We start from the raw sequence: 18,246 nt of genomic DNA, 5'->3' as shown, positions 1-18,246 counted from the left end.
TTTACTTTAACATTTAATATGCTGAACAGTCTGGAGAACCATTTATTTACTAACAAATATATGTAAAATAGGGTAGTGAAAAACAACTCCGTGTGCTTTTTTGACTGTTTGAAAATTATATTTGAATTACTGAAAAAACTGAAAATGTTTCAAAACATTATTTGAAAGATGTGTAAGAGAGAGGATAGGAAAATATGCCTGCATATTTATTGCCTAACAATTTAAATTACAAATATGGAGAGTACAAACTTTCAGTTATGAGTAGTTCTAGAACTTTCATGTACAGCATGGTGACTATAGTTAATAATAATGTACTGTATACTTGAAGTTTTCTAGAAGAATAGATCTCAAGTGTTCTCACCACACACACAGACACACAGGCACACACGCACACAAAAGATAACTATGGGAAATAATGAATATGTAAATTAGCTTGATTATGGTATGATTTCCTGATTTCACTTTGTGAAATGATTGTGGAATCATTTTCACAATGTGTATGTAGATCAAAACATTATATTGTACAACCTAAAAATAGACAATTTTTATTTGTCAATCATACTTCAATAAAGCTGGAAAAAATACACAGACGTATATATACAGATATATACATGTATACATATATATGTTTTGTGTATGTATATATACACATACATATGTGTGCGTTTTAGCATCCTTAAATTTGCATTACCTATTCCAGTTTTTGCTGGAAAATACTATTTTTATTGTTCCACAAAACATAGCACACCAAGGTTGATCAGCAGATTTGAATCCCAAGTAACTGTCCTCTCTCTCCAGCAGTTTCTGACAGGTTTGCCTGTCCTTGGGTTTGGTGAATTCCCTCCCTGCTCTCACCTCCACTGGCAGAATCCCCAGCTTACCCCGACCCTCTAGTTACAGCCCTAATCCTCCAAAAATTTCATGAACATAAAGAAAGGTTTCTCCTCAGGAAAACACTGCATGGTTCTACTGTTGACCAACTATGGGTTTATAATATGATCAAGTCATGTGATTTGTCTACAAACCTGGAAGGGCAAATTGAATACATTTTATTTTCTCTCAGAATAAGTGAAGGTACACATCAATCTACAAGTGAAAATAAAATTTCATTAAAATGTACTTAAAAAAGAACTCCTTGCCTAGCCCTAGATCCCAGAGGTTTTCTCCCAGGATTTTTTCTAAAAGTTTTATAGTATTATATTTTATATTTAATTTTGTGATCCATTTTTGAGTTAATTAGTGTGAAAGGGGTGAAGTTTGGGTTGAGTTTTTTTAGCCTGTGGACATCCGTTTTCTCCAGCATCATTTGTTAAAAAGACTAGGCTTCCTCTCTCAGAACGAAATTAGTAAAGTGAAAAAAAAAATGAAACATAAAACTGAAAGTGAAGATTTTTATTCTTTGTAAAAAAGTTTTAATATCTCTCCGTTAATAAACAAATAACAATTTATGGATAGAGTTATGTTAAACAATAATTTTGCAGTTGAATCATGCTCAAAATCAACCCACCAAGTTTGAGAAAAAGACCTCGTTAACTGAACCGCTATGGAGACCAGCACAACTCCCAGGTATATTGGTGAATTTGAGAGAGAACTTGATAGCACATGGCCGCAGTTTACTTGGCTGAGTGCCACCTGCATAGGCACAAATGACCCAGTTCTGAAACTCATCTGGCTCCTGAGCAAACGAAATGTAAAGGACTATGTATTAGTTTCCTGTTGATGCATAACAGATTACCACAAGCTAAGTGGCTTCAAATAACACCCATTTATTAACGTATAGTTTACAGCAGGCTGGATTCAATGGTCAGAGTATCATAAGGCTGAGAGGAAGGTGTTAGCAAGGCAGATTCCTTGTCTGGAGGCTCTAGGAAGACATCTGCCTCTAGGCTCATTTAGGTTGTTAGAGTACGGTTCCTTGCTGTTGGAAGTGTTAGGTCCCTTATTTTCTGGCTGTCACCCAGAGTCCTTTCTCAGCATCTTAAGACCACCCACATTCCTTTTCATGTGTTTTCCTCTGCCTTCAAGCCAGCAATGATCTATCAAGTCACCTTGTACATCAAATCTCTCTGACCTTCTCTTCTGCTGCCAGATGGAGCAAACTCTGTACGCAAAGTGCTTACCTGATTGGGTCCAGTCCACCTGGATAAACTCTATGTATTAAGATCAATCCATTCAGTTTTAACTACAACTGCAAATTCTCTTCACAGCAGTATCCAGATTAGTGTTTGAATGAAGAATCAGAGAACAGGAATCTTGGAAAACCAGGTTTAGAAATCTTCCTACTATAAGCCTGTAATGAGTTAAGCGCATTTAAGCCCTTCTGGGCTTTCCCAGAGGGGTCTTGTAGTTGATGATGAAACATTCTAGTTAGTTACCATGTGATATTTACACATTAATCCTCTACATCTTCCTGGGACCTGCGATGTCCTCCAGCTCTTCCACATTCATCAGGTTCCATAAAGTTCCTCAAAGGCACTACCATCCTCACCTGGTGTGGCCGAAAATTCCACCAGTGGCAAAGCAGGAGATTCCTTGAGGTGCCCCTTGATGAGGGGCAGGAGAGAGATGACATGGTCTTCTTTTTTGCTTTGGTTTACAAAATTTAAAGACGTATCAAAATTTCAGAGCTTTTGTTCACAGTTTTTTTGTTTTCACGTCTAACTCTTTGTCCTCTCCTCCACGGGGCTCAGGCATCAATGAATGGACCTGGTCCAGGTGATGAATCTAACTAACAGGAACAACCAGGATTTGACCCGGACCAGACCTCCTCTAAGATGTCTAAGTTTTGGTCTCACTTTAACTCACGACCAATAACTTCACAAGGGCCCTCATTGTTGCCCAACAATTCTAACATATTCCTTTGTCTGTTCACTCTCTCATGCTCCTAAATTATTTCATACTTCACATCTTCTCTTTCTGAAAACTTCCCAAGTCTCCTCCTCAGTGACCACCCTCAGCTGATGACTTGCTTCTGCTGACTAAAAACAATTGCACAGCGTGAGAGTTGTGAGTTAAGTTTTATCTGGGGCAAAATGAGGACTATAGCCTGGGAGACAGCATATCGAATAGCTCTGAGAAAGTGCTCCAAAGAGGAAGTGGGGAAGGTCAGTATATATGTGATTTTGGTGAAGGGGGAGTACATGCAATCAAGCAGATATTTTTTGCAGAAGGTCCTGCTAGTTTCGTGAAGGTTACTGCTAGTCATGAGGAGCAGACATCACCATGAAGAATTTTTTAGTGCTTTTCTAAATATGAGGAGATGCAAGAATTGGGCTCATAAAATCATCTCCTGAAAATATCTAACTGTCTAAGGACCTGTTCTGCCAGTTTTTTCCAGAGCACAGAGTGCCTCATTTCTGATCTCCACCCTGAATTCCTTTCAGGGGGTGTTGAAGGTCAGCAGATGCAGTGGCTCATAATTTAATTTTTGTAGAGGTAGATGGCAAGTGCCAATTTGTATGTGACATTTCCATAGGCCTGAGAAGACAGAAGCAATCGGAAGGCAACTTCCCTATTTTCCCCACATCTGCCCACCTACAGGCCATTGTGTCCATGCACCCTGCCTTCCCTCCTGACACAGTGGATTCACTGTCCATGCCCCGTTCAGAGACCAAACCTTCCACTTTGCACCAGAATCTATCTACTCTCTCCAACAAAAAGATACAAGGCAGTATACTGCCCCAGATATTCAACACCACCACCTCATGGATAAACAATAAAAATTTTATTTAATCATTACAATCAGCATACAATGGTACCATACTTTTTGCATCTTAAAAAATAAATACATAATACCTCTTTTGACCTCCATATCCACCTCTAAATACTCCTCCATTTCTCTTCTCCAACTTACATATATACTTGAAATTTTCTTTTTTTAAATTGAGGTACAATTGACATAGAACATTATATTACTTTCAAGTATACAACATAATGATTCAATATTTACATATATTGCAAAATGATCACCACAACAGATCTAGTTAGCATCCATCACCATACACAAGAATTTTTTTCTTGTGATGAGAACTTTTTTTTTTTTAATTTATTTTCTTTTGGCTGTGCTGGGTCTTTGTTGCTGCATGTGGGCTTTCTCTAGTTGCAGCAGGCAGGGGCTTCTCATTGCAGTGGCTTCTCTTGTTGTGGAGCACGGGCTCTAGGCACGTGGGCTTCAGTAGTTTCAGCATGTGGGCTCAGTGGTTGTGGCACATGGGCCCTAGAGCGCGCAGGCTTCAGTAGTTGCAGCACGTGGGCTCTAGGGCACACGGGCTCAGTAGCTGTGGCTCACTGGCTTAGTTGCTCCAAGGCACGTGGGATCTTCCCGGACCAGGGATTGAACCCATGTCCCCTGCATTGACAGGCGGATTCTTAACCATTGCGCCACCAGGGAAGTCCTGATGAGAACTTTTAAGATCTACTCTCTTAGCAACTTTCAAATACGCAGTACAGTATTATTAACTGTAGTCACCATGCTGTACATTACATCCCTATGACTTAATTATTTTATAGCTGAAAATAAATTTTATTTTAAATGAATTTTATTTTATAGCAGATGCAAACTATTATATACAGGATGGATAAACAACAAGGTCCTACTGTATAGCACAGGGAACTATACCCAAGCACAGGGAACTGTATCCAATCTCCTGGGATAAACCATAATGGAAAATAATATTTTTAAAAATGTCTCTATGTGTATAACTGAGTCACTTTGCTGTACAACAGAGATTGGCACAACATTGTACACCAACTAGACCACAATTAAATAAATAAATAAATAAATAGGATGGCAAAGAGTAGAAATCAATCAGTCTCCTTCCTTTATGTTTAAAAGTAAGCATGCTGTTATGTTAAACAAAATTCAAAATTGAAATTACGTAAAAATTCCTACAGAATTCATTCTGCAGAAGAGGCTGAGGAAATAACAAGCATGGCAGCCATAGCAATACAATAAAATATGAGTCCTATGGGACCACAGAGCTCTTGCTATCATTAGCAGTTGAACAGAAGTGGAGAGTCAACATCAAATAGCAGCTACCTGGATCTGTAACAGCTAAAATAATACTCATATGATTATAAATATAAATAGCACAGGGGAGAGAAATGGGCGTGGGTTTAATAAGTTGAAATTCAAGTATAATTCCAGAATGAAAACCAATTCCTTAGGACTGATTATGGCAAGATAGTTGTACTTTATATACTTTATCTTTTGGTACATTATTAGAAACCTGTGCAAACATCAGAGCACCTTATTACTTTTCCAGCACAAGAATTATTGATTATAAGAGACACCGTTAATACTTTAAGAGGACTAAAAGAGGAAAAATAAATACTAGATTAAATATGCACTTTAATTTTAAAATTCATACTGACTAGTAAGTATGAAATAGTAAGTATGAAGAACATGTCTAACCACTGAAGGATCACAGCAACAGTCTCAACATACTGATTAGTAATTAGACTATTTTAGTAGCTTCAGTCAGGGTGGATACCACATTACAAAAGGCACATTAATGAACAAATGTAGCTCTAGAGGAAAACAAACAGGAGATGAGGATTCTGAAAATTTTTCCTTAGAACTCAATGGCCATGTCTAAGATTGGCTGAGAGTATAAGACCTAACGGAGGAGTAGTAACATATGGAAGTAAGATCCAACTAGCTAAGAAAAGATAGGTGAATACCACGGACATTGGTTTTCAAAGAGGGATGTTTGTAATGAACCCAGACTCTCCTGGTCTGCCTGGAGCCCTCTCAGCAGAGTTGGACAACACTTGCAGGATGCTATACAAAACAACATCTGTGGCACAGAAAGTTTAACTAGAGGACTGACATGTGTGCGACCAGAGGACATGCATTTAAGAGGGACTTTAAGGATATCTAGTGTGACTCCACAATTCCATGGATGAGTTAACCAAGGCCCAAGGAAGAGAATAATAATGCAGTTGATAAAGAGCTGGGCTTGGTCTAATCCAACTTTGCAAATTTAGTGATAAGACTAAAATTCTAGAGGGTCACCACTTTTCATTCTGAGAGCCCTGAATTTCAAACTCAGAGCTGTTTTTTCTCAGGAGATGGGTTCTCAGGCAGCTGCTTCCTGAAGAACATACACTGCTAATAAAAGACTAATACACAATTAAACATTCTAGCAGTCCTCATTTATTTGGCTTACATCCTCATATTCCCCTTTAATATTTTTAGACACTATCAAGGTTTACAATCCTAATCCAGTATAAACTGTAAACACACACATATACATACACAGACAGGAAGTTTCTTTCAGAAGTTTCGTAATTTTCTACGGTCTTTATTACAAAACTGTATCCCATGGAGTGCACAGCTTGGGAAGTCAACGGCATTTCCTTTCTAAATCCCTCTTCGTTAAGTCATGCCTTTAAGTGCACTTATAGCACCAAACTCAGGGCTATTAAAGGCAAATTGATAATTTTTCACGCTGAAATCTATCTATACTTACCCACCTATTTTTACCATGGTGGTACTCTCCAAAACTTTGAAGTCACTCAAGCTGATTTTTCCCAGAAGGAACTCATTCTATTAGTAAATGTTAATGCCAAGAATATAGATAATCACAACAAAAAGAATAAAATACCTAGGAATAAACCTACCTAAGGAGGCAAAAGACCTGTACTCAGGAAACTGTAAGATACTGATGAAATAAATCAAAGATGACACAAACAGATGGAGAGATGTACCATGTTCTTGGACTGGAAGAAGAAATATTGTGAAAATGACTATACTACCCAAAGCAATCTACAGATTCAATGCAATCCCTATCAAATTACCAATGGCATTTTTTACAGAACTAGAACAAAAAATCTTAAAATTTGTATGGAGACAAAAAAGACCCCAAATAGCCAAAGCAGTCTTGAGGGAAAAAAACGGAGCTGGAGGAATCAGACTCCCTGACTTCACACTATACTACAAAGCTACAGTCATCAAGACAATATGGTACTGGCACAAAAACAGAAATATAGATCAATGGAACAAGATAGGAAGCCCAGAGATAAACCCACGCACCTATGGTTAACTAGTCTATGACAAAGGAGGCAACGATATACAGTGGAGAAAAGACAGCCTCTTCCATAAGTGGTGTTGGGAAAACTGGACAGCTACATGTAAAAGAATGAAATTACAACACTTCCTAACACCATACACAAAAATAAACTCAAAATGGATTAAAGACCTAAATGTAAAACCAGACACTATAAAACCCTTAAAGGAAAACATAAGCAGAACACTTTTTGACATAAATCGCAGCAAGATCTTTTTTGATCCACCTCCTAGAGTTATGAAAATAAAAACAAAAATAAACAAATGGGACCTAATGATACTTAAAAGCTTTTGCACAGCAAAGGAAACCATAAACAAAACAAAAGGACAACCCTCAGAATGGGAGAAAATATTTGCAAATGAAGCAATTGACAAGGGATTAATCTCCAAAATATACAAACAGCTCATGCAGCTCAATATCAAAAAAACAAATAACTCAATCAAAAAATGGGCAGAAGACCTAAACAGACATTTCTCCAAATAAGACATATAGATGGCCAAAAAGCACATAAAAAGATGCTCAACATCACTAATTATTAGAGAAATGCAAATCACAACTACAATGAGGTATCACCTCACACTGGCCAGAATGGCTGTCATCAAAAACCTACAAACAATAAATGCTGGAGAGGGTGTGGAGAAAACGGAACCCTCCTACACTGTTGGTAGGAATGTAAACTGGTACAGCCACTATAGAAAACAGTATGGAGGTTCCTTAAAAAACTAAAAATAGAGCTACAATATCATCCATCAATCCCCCTCCTGGGCATATACCCAGAGAAAACCATAATTTGAAAAGATATGTGCACCCCAATGTTTTTTGCAGCACTATTTACAATAGCCAGGACATGGAAGCAACCTAAATGTCCATCAACAAAGGAATGGATAAAGAAGATGTGATATATATATATATATATACACAATGGAATATTACTCAGCCATAAAAAAGAACAAAATAATGTCATTTGCAACAACATGGATGGACCTAGAGATTGTCATACTGAGTGAAGTAAGCCAGACACAGAAAGACAAATATCATATGATATCACTTACATGTGGAATCTAAATAAATGATACAAATGAGCTTATTTACAAAATATAAGTAGAGTCACAGATGTAGAAAACAAACTTGTGGTTACCAGGGGATAAGGGAGGGGGAGGAATAAATTGGGAGACTGGTATTGACATATACACACTATTATATATAAAAGAGATAACTAATAAGAACCTGCTGTATAGCACATGGAATGCTACTCAATACTCTGTAATGGCCTATATGGGAAAAGAATCTTGAAAAAAAAAAAAAAAGTGGATACATGTATATATATAACTGATTCCCTTTGTTGTACACCTGAAACTAACACAACATTGTAAATCAACTATATTCCAATAAAAGATTTTTAAAAAGAACATAGGTAAATTGCTCTCCTCAAGAACCTTTATACTCTTTAAATTATTTCATACTGCATGACAGTTAGTAATAGCAAAGAAAAGTGATTTCAGTTACCCCACAAATTGGTACTATAGTGCCGTGAAGACACTTGATTGACTAGGATGTTAGTGCACTGTAATTTTCTGATTAATTAAAATATCTAGGTTTCTTAAAGTTATTTATTTAATGTAGCCAATAAACGGCTGATAGACACTAAATTTAATAAAAGAGGAGAAAATCAGGATCTCCAATACAGGGAAACCAAAATGGTTTAAAAAGTTATCATGCATTACTATTAAGATTAAACCTCAAGGGAATGAAGTCAGGGAAGATAGTGAAGTTGGAAGCACCAAGAATTCATCTCTCTACCTGGACAGCAACTGTACTAGGAGAAACTATCAGAGGTGGATACTTTGGAACTTTGGAGTTTATTTGAACACTTGTAACTTCAAGGGGATAGCTTGGCTAGGACATTTTCATTAATTTTGGTTTATTTCAACCATTAGGGTGGTTGCAGCTACTCAGCCCCCTACCCCAGCCCCATACCAGACAGCTGTGAAGAACGTAACCCAAATTTCTGGAGCAGCTTCCTCTGGAGCCAGGGTGGCCAATAAGATCCTTGTCATCCACATGTAGGTTCTTGGTTCTAACTGTGAATTACTGCTCTCACTGCTGAAGTGTGGATATGGAGGCTGGCCACCAATGTTCCAACTGCCACCAGCTGAAGTAATTTCCAGGAGGTTTAAAAGAGCCACCTGTTTTTTTGTTTGCTTGCTTTTTGTTTGTTTGTTTGTTTTTGATATTCAAAAGCAACTATGTATATGGGGGAATTTAGAAAGCCACCATGCATACCTAGGGAAATATGGAGCTCAGAAAAGACATGCAGAAGATCTTAAGCTTTTACTCCAATACAGAGACACCTTATAGCAACTTTTTAAAGTACCAAACTCTGAGGAAAAGGGAAAATCTGATTTCCCCAGTTTCCATGTTATCAAATTCAAAAGTCCAATTTTCAATAAAAAAACAACAAGGCATACAAAGAAACAAGAATGTATAGCTGATTCAAAGAAGCAAAATAAAGCAACAGAAAATGTACCTGAGGAAGCATAGATGTCAAAATTACTAGACAAAGATTTTAAAACAACTCTTTTAAAGACACTCAAAGAGCTAAAGGAAGACATGGACAAAGGAAAATAATATATTAAAAAATATCAATGAAGAGAATAAATTATTTTCAAATAGAACCAAAAAGAAATTTTGATGCTGAAAAGTACAATAACTGAAATGAAAAATACCTCAAAAGGGTTAAAAAGCAGATTTGTGCAAGTGGAAGAATAAGTGAACATAAAGAAAGAACAACTGAAATTATCAAGTCTAAGGAACAGAAAGAAAAAAGAATGAAGAAAATTGAACAGAGCCTAAGAGACCTGTGAAACACCATCAAGTGGACCAACATAGGCATTGTGGGAATGCCATCAGGAGAAGAGAGAGAGAAAGGAACAAAATGAATAACGCCTGAAAACTCCCCAAATTTAAAGGATTGAAATTGCAATAAATGCATCTACAAATCCAAGAAGCTCAAAAACTCCAAATAGAATAAACTCAAAAATACTCACACTGAGATACATTATAATCAAAATGTTGACAGACAGAGACAAAGAGACGATCTTGAAAGCAGCAAGAGAGAAGTGACTCATCACATACAAGTGGTCCCCAATGAGGTTATCTGTCAATTTCTCATCAGAAAGCTTGAAGGCCAGAAGTCAGTGGGTTGATATACTCAATATGCTTAAAGGAAAAAAAACTGTTGATGGGCAACTTTATATCCAATAAAGCTACTCTTCAAAAATGAGGGAGAAATGACACCCCTAGATTTTAAAAAGCTGAGGGAGGTCATTACCACCAGACCTTCCCTCCAAGAAATGTTAAAGGGAGTGCTTCAGGTTGAAATGAAAGGAAGATAGTAACTTGAAGCCATATAAAGAAATTAGGGTAAAGGTAAATGCATGGGCAACTGTAAAAGCTACTATTACTGTAATTTTGGTTGAGCCTGACTTTTATTTTCTAAAGCGTTTAAAATACAAATGCATAAAAATTATTAATCTATTTTATTGTATACAAAATGTGTAATGATGTAATCTATGACATTAATAACAGAAACTGAGGGTGGTGTGGTATAGTAGTGAGCTTTTTTATGTTATTGAAGTTAAGTTGGCATCAATTCAAATTAGATTATTATAACTTTGGGATATTAAATATAATACCCATGGTAACCACCAAGAAAATATCTATAGGATATACGTATAAAGAATTAAGAAGAGAATTGAAATATTTCACTATGAAAAGTTAACTAAAAATAAAGCAGTAATGGAGAAAATGAGGGACATAAAAACCTATAGGCATAGAGAAAACATATTTGTTTTCTGAAAAATGGCAGAAGTAAATCCCTCCTTATCAGTAACTACCTTAAGTGTAAATGGATTAAACTCTCCAATAAAAATACAGAGATTGGCACAATGAATAAATATTTATAATTCAACTATGTGGTCTCTATCAGAGACTCACATTACTTCCAAAGACAAATAGGTTGAACGTAAAATGATAGAAAAAATATTTCATACAAATGATGATGAAAATAGGGCTGGAGTGGCTACACTAATATCAAACAAAATAGACTTTAACTCTAAAAAGTTTACAAGAGACAAAGAAGATGTATCTTAATAAAAGTCTCAAGAAATAATCTAAGTATTCATCGACAGATAAATGGATAAAGATGTGGTATATATATACTATGAATATTACTCAGCCATAAAAAAGAATAAAATTCTGCCATTTGCAACAAAGTGAATGGACCTAGAGAGTACTATGCTTAGTGAAATAAGTCAGACAGAAAAAGACAAATACTCTATGTTATCACATATGTGGTATCTGAAAAAATAAAACAAAGGTATATAACAAATTAGAAACAGACTCACAGATATGGAAAACAAACTAGTGGTCACCAGTGGGGAGAGGGAAGGGGAGAAAGGCAAAATAGGGGTATGGGATTAAGAGATACAAACTACTATATACAAAATAGACAAGCAACAAGGATATATTGTACAGCATAGGGAATATAGCCATTATTTTGTAATAACTTTACATGGAGTATAACCTATAAAAATATTGAATCACTATGTCTACACCTGAAACTAATAAAATGTTGTAAATCAACTATACTTCAATAAAAAATTAAATTAAAAAAGGTTCGATATCACAATGAAAATAGAAATTATAAACATTTATGCACTTAATAAAATACCTCAAAATATATGAAGCAAAAAATTGATAGAACAGAAGGTGAGAAATAGAGAGCTCTATAATAATAGTGGTGATTTCAATGCCCTGCTTTCAGTAATGGATAGATCAGTCAGACATAAGAGATGTAAGAAAATAGAGGACTTGAAAAATGCAATAAACCAACTAGATATAAAAGACATATAGAACACTACCCCAAAACAGCAGAATACAGGTTTTTTTCAAGTGCACATGGGACATTCTACAGGACAGATCACATGTTAAACCACAAAATAAGTCTGAATAGATGAAAAGACAGATATCATACTAAGTGCCTTCTCCAATCACAACAGGATGAAGTTAAAAATCAGTAACAAAGAAAACAGGAAAATTCACAGATTTGTGGAAACTCAACAACATACTCTTAAAGACGCCATCACAAGATAAGTTAGAAAATACTTAGAAACAAATAAAAACACAACATACTAAATTTATGGGATGCAGTGGAAGTAGTGCTCAGAGGGAAATCTATAGGTGCAAATGTTTACATTGTAAAAAAATGTCAGATCTCAAATCAACAGCTTCATACCATAAGGAACTAGAAAAGGAAAATAAAGCCAAACTCAAAGCTAGCAGATGGAAAGAAACAATAAAGTTTAGAGCAAAGTTAACAAAATAGAGAAATAAAACAATAGAAAAATATTAATGAAACCACAAATTGGTTCTTTGAAAAAATAAACAAAATTGACAAACCTTTAGCTAGACTGACAAAATAAAAAAGAGAAGACACAAATAACTAAAATCAGAATAACAGTGGAAGTATTACTACAAACCTTATAGAGGCAAAAAGGAATTATAGAAGGATACTATGAACAACTGTAAGCCAACAAATTAGATAACCATTAGAGAAATGGGCAAACTTCTTGAAACACACAAATGCCCTAAACCAACTCACAAAGAAAGAGAAAATCTCAACAGACCTATAACAGGTAAAGAGATTGAATTATTAATCTAAAACTTACCAGCAAAGAGAAGTCCTGGACCAGGTGGCTTCACAAAAGAATTCTACCGAACATTTAAAGAAGAATTAATATCAATCCTTCTCAAGCTCTTCCAAATCATTGACAAGGAGGGAACACTTCCTACCTCATTTTATGAGTCCAGCATTAATTTATATCAAAGCCAGAAAAAAAAATACCACAAGAAAAGTAAATCACAGATCAATAGCCCTTATGAAGATAGATGCACAAATCCTCAACAAAATATTAGTAAATTGAATCCAATAGCATTTTAAAATAATTACTTACCATGACCAAGCAGCATTTATTCCTGAAATGTAAGAGTCGTTCAACATAAGAATATTAATCAATGCAATGTGTCACATTAATAGAACAAGGAAAAAAACCACATGATTATCCCAATTGATGCAGAAAAGGCATTTGACAAAATCAAACACACTTTCATGATAAAAAACTTCCAGAAGTCTGGAAATAGAGGGAAAATCCCTCAACCTATTAAAAAATATTTACAAAAACCCACAGCTAACATTATAATCAATGGTAAGGGACTGAAAACTGTCCACCTAAGATAAGGAACAAAAACAAGAATACCCACTTTCACTGCTGCTATTCAACATTCTACTGGAAGTTCTAACCAGAGCTATCAGAAAAGAAAAGTGAATAAAAGGCATCCAAAATAGAAAGAGCTAAAACTATTGCAGATGACACCATCCAGTATATAGAATACACCAAGTAGAAACTAATAAATTCAGCGAAGTTGCAGAGTACAAGATCAACACGCAAAAATCAGATGTGTTTCTAAATACCAGCAATAAAAAAGGCCAAAAAAAATTTAGGAAAGCAATCCTACTGATAATAGCACCTAAAAGAATTAAATACTTTGTAGTAAATCTAACCAAGCAGGTGAAAGAGTTGTACACTCAAAACTACAAAATATTGCTGAAAGAAACTGAAGAAGGGACTTCCCTGGTGGTGCAGTGATTAAGAATCCGCCTGCCAATGCAGGGGACAGGGGTTTGATCCCTGGTCCGGGAAGATCCCACATGCTGCAGAGCAACTAAGCCCATGCGCCACAACTACTGAGCCTGCATTCTACAGCCCACGTGCCACAACTACTGAGCCCACATGCCACAACTACTGAGCCCACGTGCCTCGAGCCCCTGCTCTGCAACAAGAGAAACCACCGCAATGAGAAGCCCGCGCACTGCAACAAAGAGTAGCCCCCACTCACCGCAACTAGAGAAAGCCCGCTCGCAGCAACGAAGACCCAACGCAGCCAAAAAATAAATGAATAACTAAATAAGAAACTAAAGAAGACAAAAATAAATGGAAAGATATTTATATTCATGGCTAGGAAGACTTAATATTTTTATGATGTTAATACCACCCAAAGCAAGCTACAGCTTCAATGTAATCCCTATCAAAATACCAGTAGTTCTTTTCACAAAAATGGAATTTTAGGGGGCCTTAAATAGCTAAAACAGTCCTTAAAAAAAGAAAGAAAACTGGAAGACTCATACTTCCTGACTTTGAAACTTACTGCAAAGCTGTAGTAACTAATACAGAATGGTATTGGCATTAAGGACAGACATATAGACCACTGGCATAGAATAGAGAGCTCAGAAATAAACTCTCACATATATGGTAAACTGATTATTGACAAAGGTGCCAAGACCATTCAATGGGAAAAAGAAAGTCTTTTCAACAAATGGTGCTGGGAAAACTGGATATCCACATGCAAAAGAAGTTGGACCCTTACCTCATATTAAATGCAAAAGTCAATTCAAAATGGATCAAAGATCTAAATTTTAGATCTAAATTTAAGAGCTCAAACTGTAAAACTCAGGGAAAAAAAATTTAAAGTCTTCATTACATTGGATTTGGCAACGACTTAATGACTATGACACCAAAGCACAGGTAACAAAAGAAACAAATGATAAATTGGACTTGATCAAATTAATGTTTGTGCATCAAAGGATACTATCAAATTATATAAATAAATAATGGGGTAAAATATTTGCAAATAACATCTGATAGGGGATTAATATCCAGAATATATAAAGAGCTCCCACAACTCCATAACACCAAATAACCCAATTCAAAAATGGGCAAAGGACTTGAATAGACATTTCTCAAAGGAGATATGCAAATGGCTGATAAGCACATGAAAATGTGCTCAATATCATTAGTCATTAGGGAAATGCAAATCACAGCTACAATGAGATAGCATTTTATACCTACTAGGATGGGTTAAAAAAAAGAAAAGAAAACAAGTGATGACAAGGATGTAGAGAAATTGGAACTCTTGTGCATTGCTGGTGGGAATGTAAAATGGTACAGCTGCTGTTGAAAACAGTTTGTTGTTTTTTCAAAAGACTAAACATGAAACTACCATATGACCCGCAATTTCATTCCTAGGTATACATTCAAAAGAATTAAAAGCAGGGACTTGAACATATATATGTACACCAATGTTCATAGCCAAGTTATTCTCAATAGCCAAAAGGTGTAAATAACATGTGTCCTTGAGCAAAGGAATGTCTAAACAAATTGTGATATATACATACAAAGGAATATTATTCAGCCATAAAAAGAAGTGAAATTTTTATATATGCTGCAACATGGATGTATCTTGAAAAAATTATGCTAAGTGAAATTGTCCAGATACAAAACAACAATCATTTGGTGATTCATAGAGACAGAAAGTAGAATAGAGTTAAGGGGAAAGAGGAATTATTGTTTAATTGATACAAAGTTTTTGTTGGGGATGACCAAAAAGTTTTAGATATAGTGGTGATGATTACACAACATTGCAAATGTTATTTGATGCTACTGAATTACACACTTCGGAACAGTTAAAATGATAAATATTACGTTATGCATATTTTACCACTATAAAGAAAAGATCCTCAATTTCTTTGAAGTTAAGATAAACAGGTGAGAATAATGATTTTTAGAAAAAAAACTACAAATATATGTTAATTGAGAGAAAGTTTTTTTGGCAATAAATTTTAAAGGAAGTGTTTAAATTGGACCTATACAGTAAAAAATGATAAACATAATCGATAAAAATCCTTGATAGAAGTTTCATAAGTCACAGAAGTACTTTTTAAAGTTACAGTTTTTAAGGTCACTATGCTTCTCCTTACTTATTTTCATTTTGACTTTATGTCAACCTGAGAAAAAATAACCAGATATGTCCAACAGTAACTCCAGAAAATTAAACAACACAATGCTGGAAAGGTAGAATCCGTTAATTATCCAAGGCACTATAACATAAGTACAGTTGCTATACTGTTCTGAATGAATTACTGAAGTTTTAACAGAAGTATTCTTTTAAAAAGCACTTGACTGAATGACCACTGGACATCAACTCAAGGTAGAAGAGGCATATATAGGATTTCCCATCTCTGATTGTTTCCAGAATTTCATGGTGTATATAATGTAATATCCCAACTCTAGAAAGAAGACCACGTTGACCAAGAGAAAGGCTGCTTTCTTAATCTTAGTTTCTGATCCAAAATTTTCAGTGGTTTTTCACAGTCTAAAAGACAAACCCAAATTCCTTAATGCGACATTATCTGGGGCTCAAAGTATAATATTGCCAATCACTCCCCCAAGTTCTGAAATCTTCCTAGAGTCAAATTGCTTCTGTCAAGTATTCATCACAGATGTGATTCTGCTCAGATGTGTGATTATTTAATTTCTCCCACTGTATTAGACTGAATTTTTGCTCAGCACATATCCCCAGTGCTCAGCAGGAATTAATTAATTAGTTAAGACTATTAGAGCCATCTGTCTATGCATCATCCTTCCTATAAATCCCCTTCTCACCTTTCACCTCCTACCAGGCCTTCTCACCTCTAGCCTCTTACTACTCATCCCATATGAAAACCACCTTCTGATGAGTTTGCTAAAACCCAGTTACATCACATCCCTGTTCCTCAATAAGTTGTATTCAGATCTCAACTTTCTTGGTTCTCCAGATCTCAACTTTCTTGGTTCCTGCCTTATATTTTGCTCCACTCATCTGGCAAACTGGACTATTCACATTAGTCCCAAACATTCCTCCACACATTAGTTAATGCCATGCTCTCTGGCACAAGAGCCCCTGTGCTTCTCTGCCCATTAAAATAATACCCAAATTTCAAAGTTGGCCTAAATGTCACTTCTTCCAGGTAGCTTTCCTCTTATTGCCCTACCTGAAAATGAGATTCTTGTTTTTAACTTCCCTGGCATTGGAGACATACCTCTTTCAAGGCACGCATTATATGGCATGCTTACTTCTCTTAAAATTCTCTTGAAATCATGGATTGGACTGGGTTTACCTCTCTGTCTATGGCACCCTGCAGAGAGTCGATGCAGGCTCAGAGTGCTGGACAAGCTGGAGAAAAGGCCCCTGAACTGCACCAGAGAGCAGGTGAAAGATCTAAGAGAAAGTGTGAGAGCCCTCTGACCCAGGCATTCTAGGCAGATCTTCAACTAACAAGTTGATCTCAAGTCATTGTCACTGCTCATCATTTATCATTGGTGCGCTTAAAGAAATGTATCCATACCACCTCAATGGGCAAAATGGCGCTAGGAAAATGCATATTTAGCTGATACATTTGAGTTTTTACTTAAGATACAAGGATCACACACATTACACACACTTCTCTTTTTTTCATTTCTAACACACATGAATATTAAAGAGAGATACACTTTATTAGTGCTTGTTGTCACCAAAGAAAGTGGTGGGCAAAAGCAAAAACAGCAGAGATGCTCTGAGTGTCCTTATTCTAGACTTTATTGAATTTTAAAAGATTCTAAGGCTCAAACTAGTCCAGTAGAGGCCAAGACATATGCAACTAAAAATCTCATTGGGTACATATTCTATTGTGTAAGCATGGCAAGTGGTGAAAATACACCACCTTACATTCATTTGGAGGTCAATCCAGTACCATCATATGAATTCTTTAGCAATTTGGAACATTTGGGTCAGGATGTTTATTTGCTGCATTTGAAAATAGGAAAAGAGAGGATCTGGACAGAGAAGAGATCTTGATTAGAATATGTTGGAAGTCCTTTCAAGTCCAAGTTTTGAAATTCCCATTTGAATGATTGGGAGAATAGCTTATTTTCATGATAGAGCTCTTTTCTTGGAACCAAATTCCACAGCTCAGGTACAGAGCAGAAAGAAACAGCCCAGCCCCACCCACTTTATAGCTTGGTGGTGGTGGTCTGGTCTCTGATTAGCAAAGAAGCTGAGGCAACAGGCTACAGTTATGGCAACACTTGGCTTCCTGCAGATTTCCACAGATGAAGGAAGAAAACAGGGGTGATAGTGCGCACGGGCTGCTGTGTATGGCTGTGCATGCTTTTCATTGTACAGTCTGTGCATCGAATATTGCAGCAGCCCTGGACAGAGCTGGGTAAAGGAATACTTACTCGTTTCTTCATCATCATGCATC

The 18,246-nt window shown here is 36.1% G+C and overlaps 1 protein-coding gene across 1 annotated transcript in view; it reads right to left on the bottom strand.

Moving 5' to 3' along the window:
- The window catches only part of LOC309633727 (uncharacterized protein), a 1,009,062-nt gene that overhangs the window by 716,919 nt on the left and 273,897 nt on the right, over positions 1-18,246 (bottom strand). The window lies entirely within an intron of this gene.

The sequence above is a fragment of the Balaenoptera borealis genome (assembly GCF_965194805.1).
Source record: "Balaenoptera borealis genome assembly, chromosome: 8".
Classification (NCBI taxonomy): domain Eukaryota; kingdom Metazoa; phylum Chordata; class Mammalia; order Artiodactyla; family Balaenopteridae; genus Balaenoptera; species Balaenoptera borealis.
The sequence above is the reverse complement of the archived record's forward strand: the minus strand, read 5'-3'. Positions and strand labels throughout refer to the sequence as shown.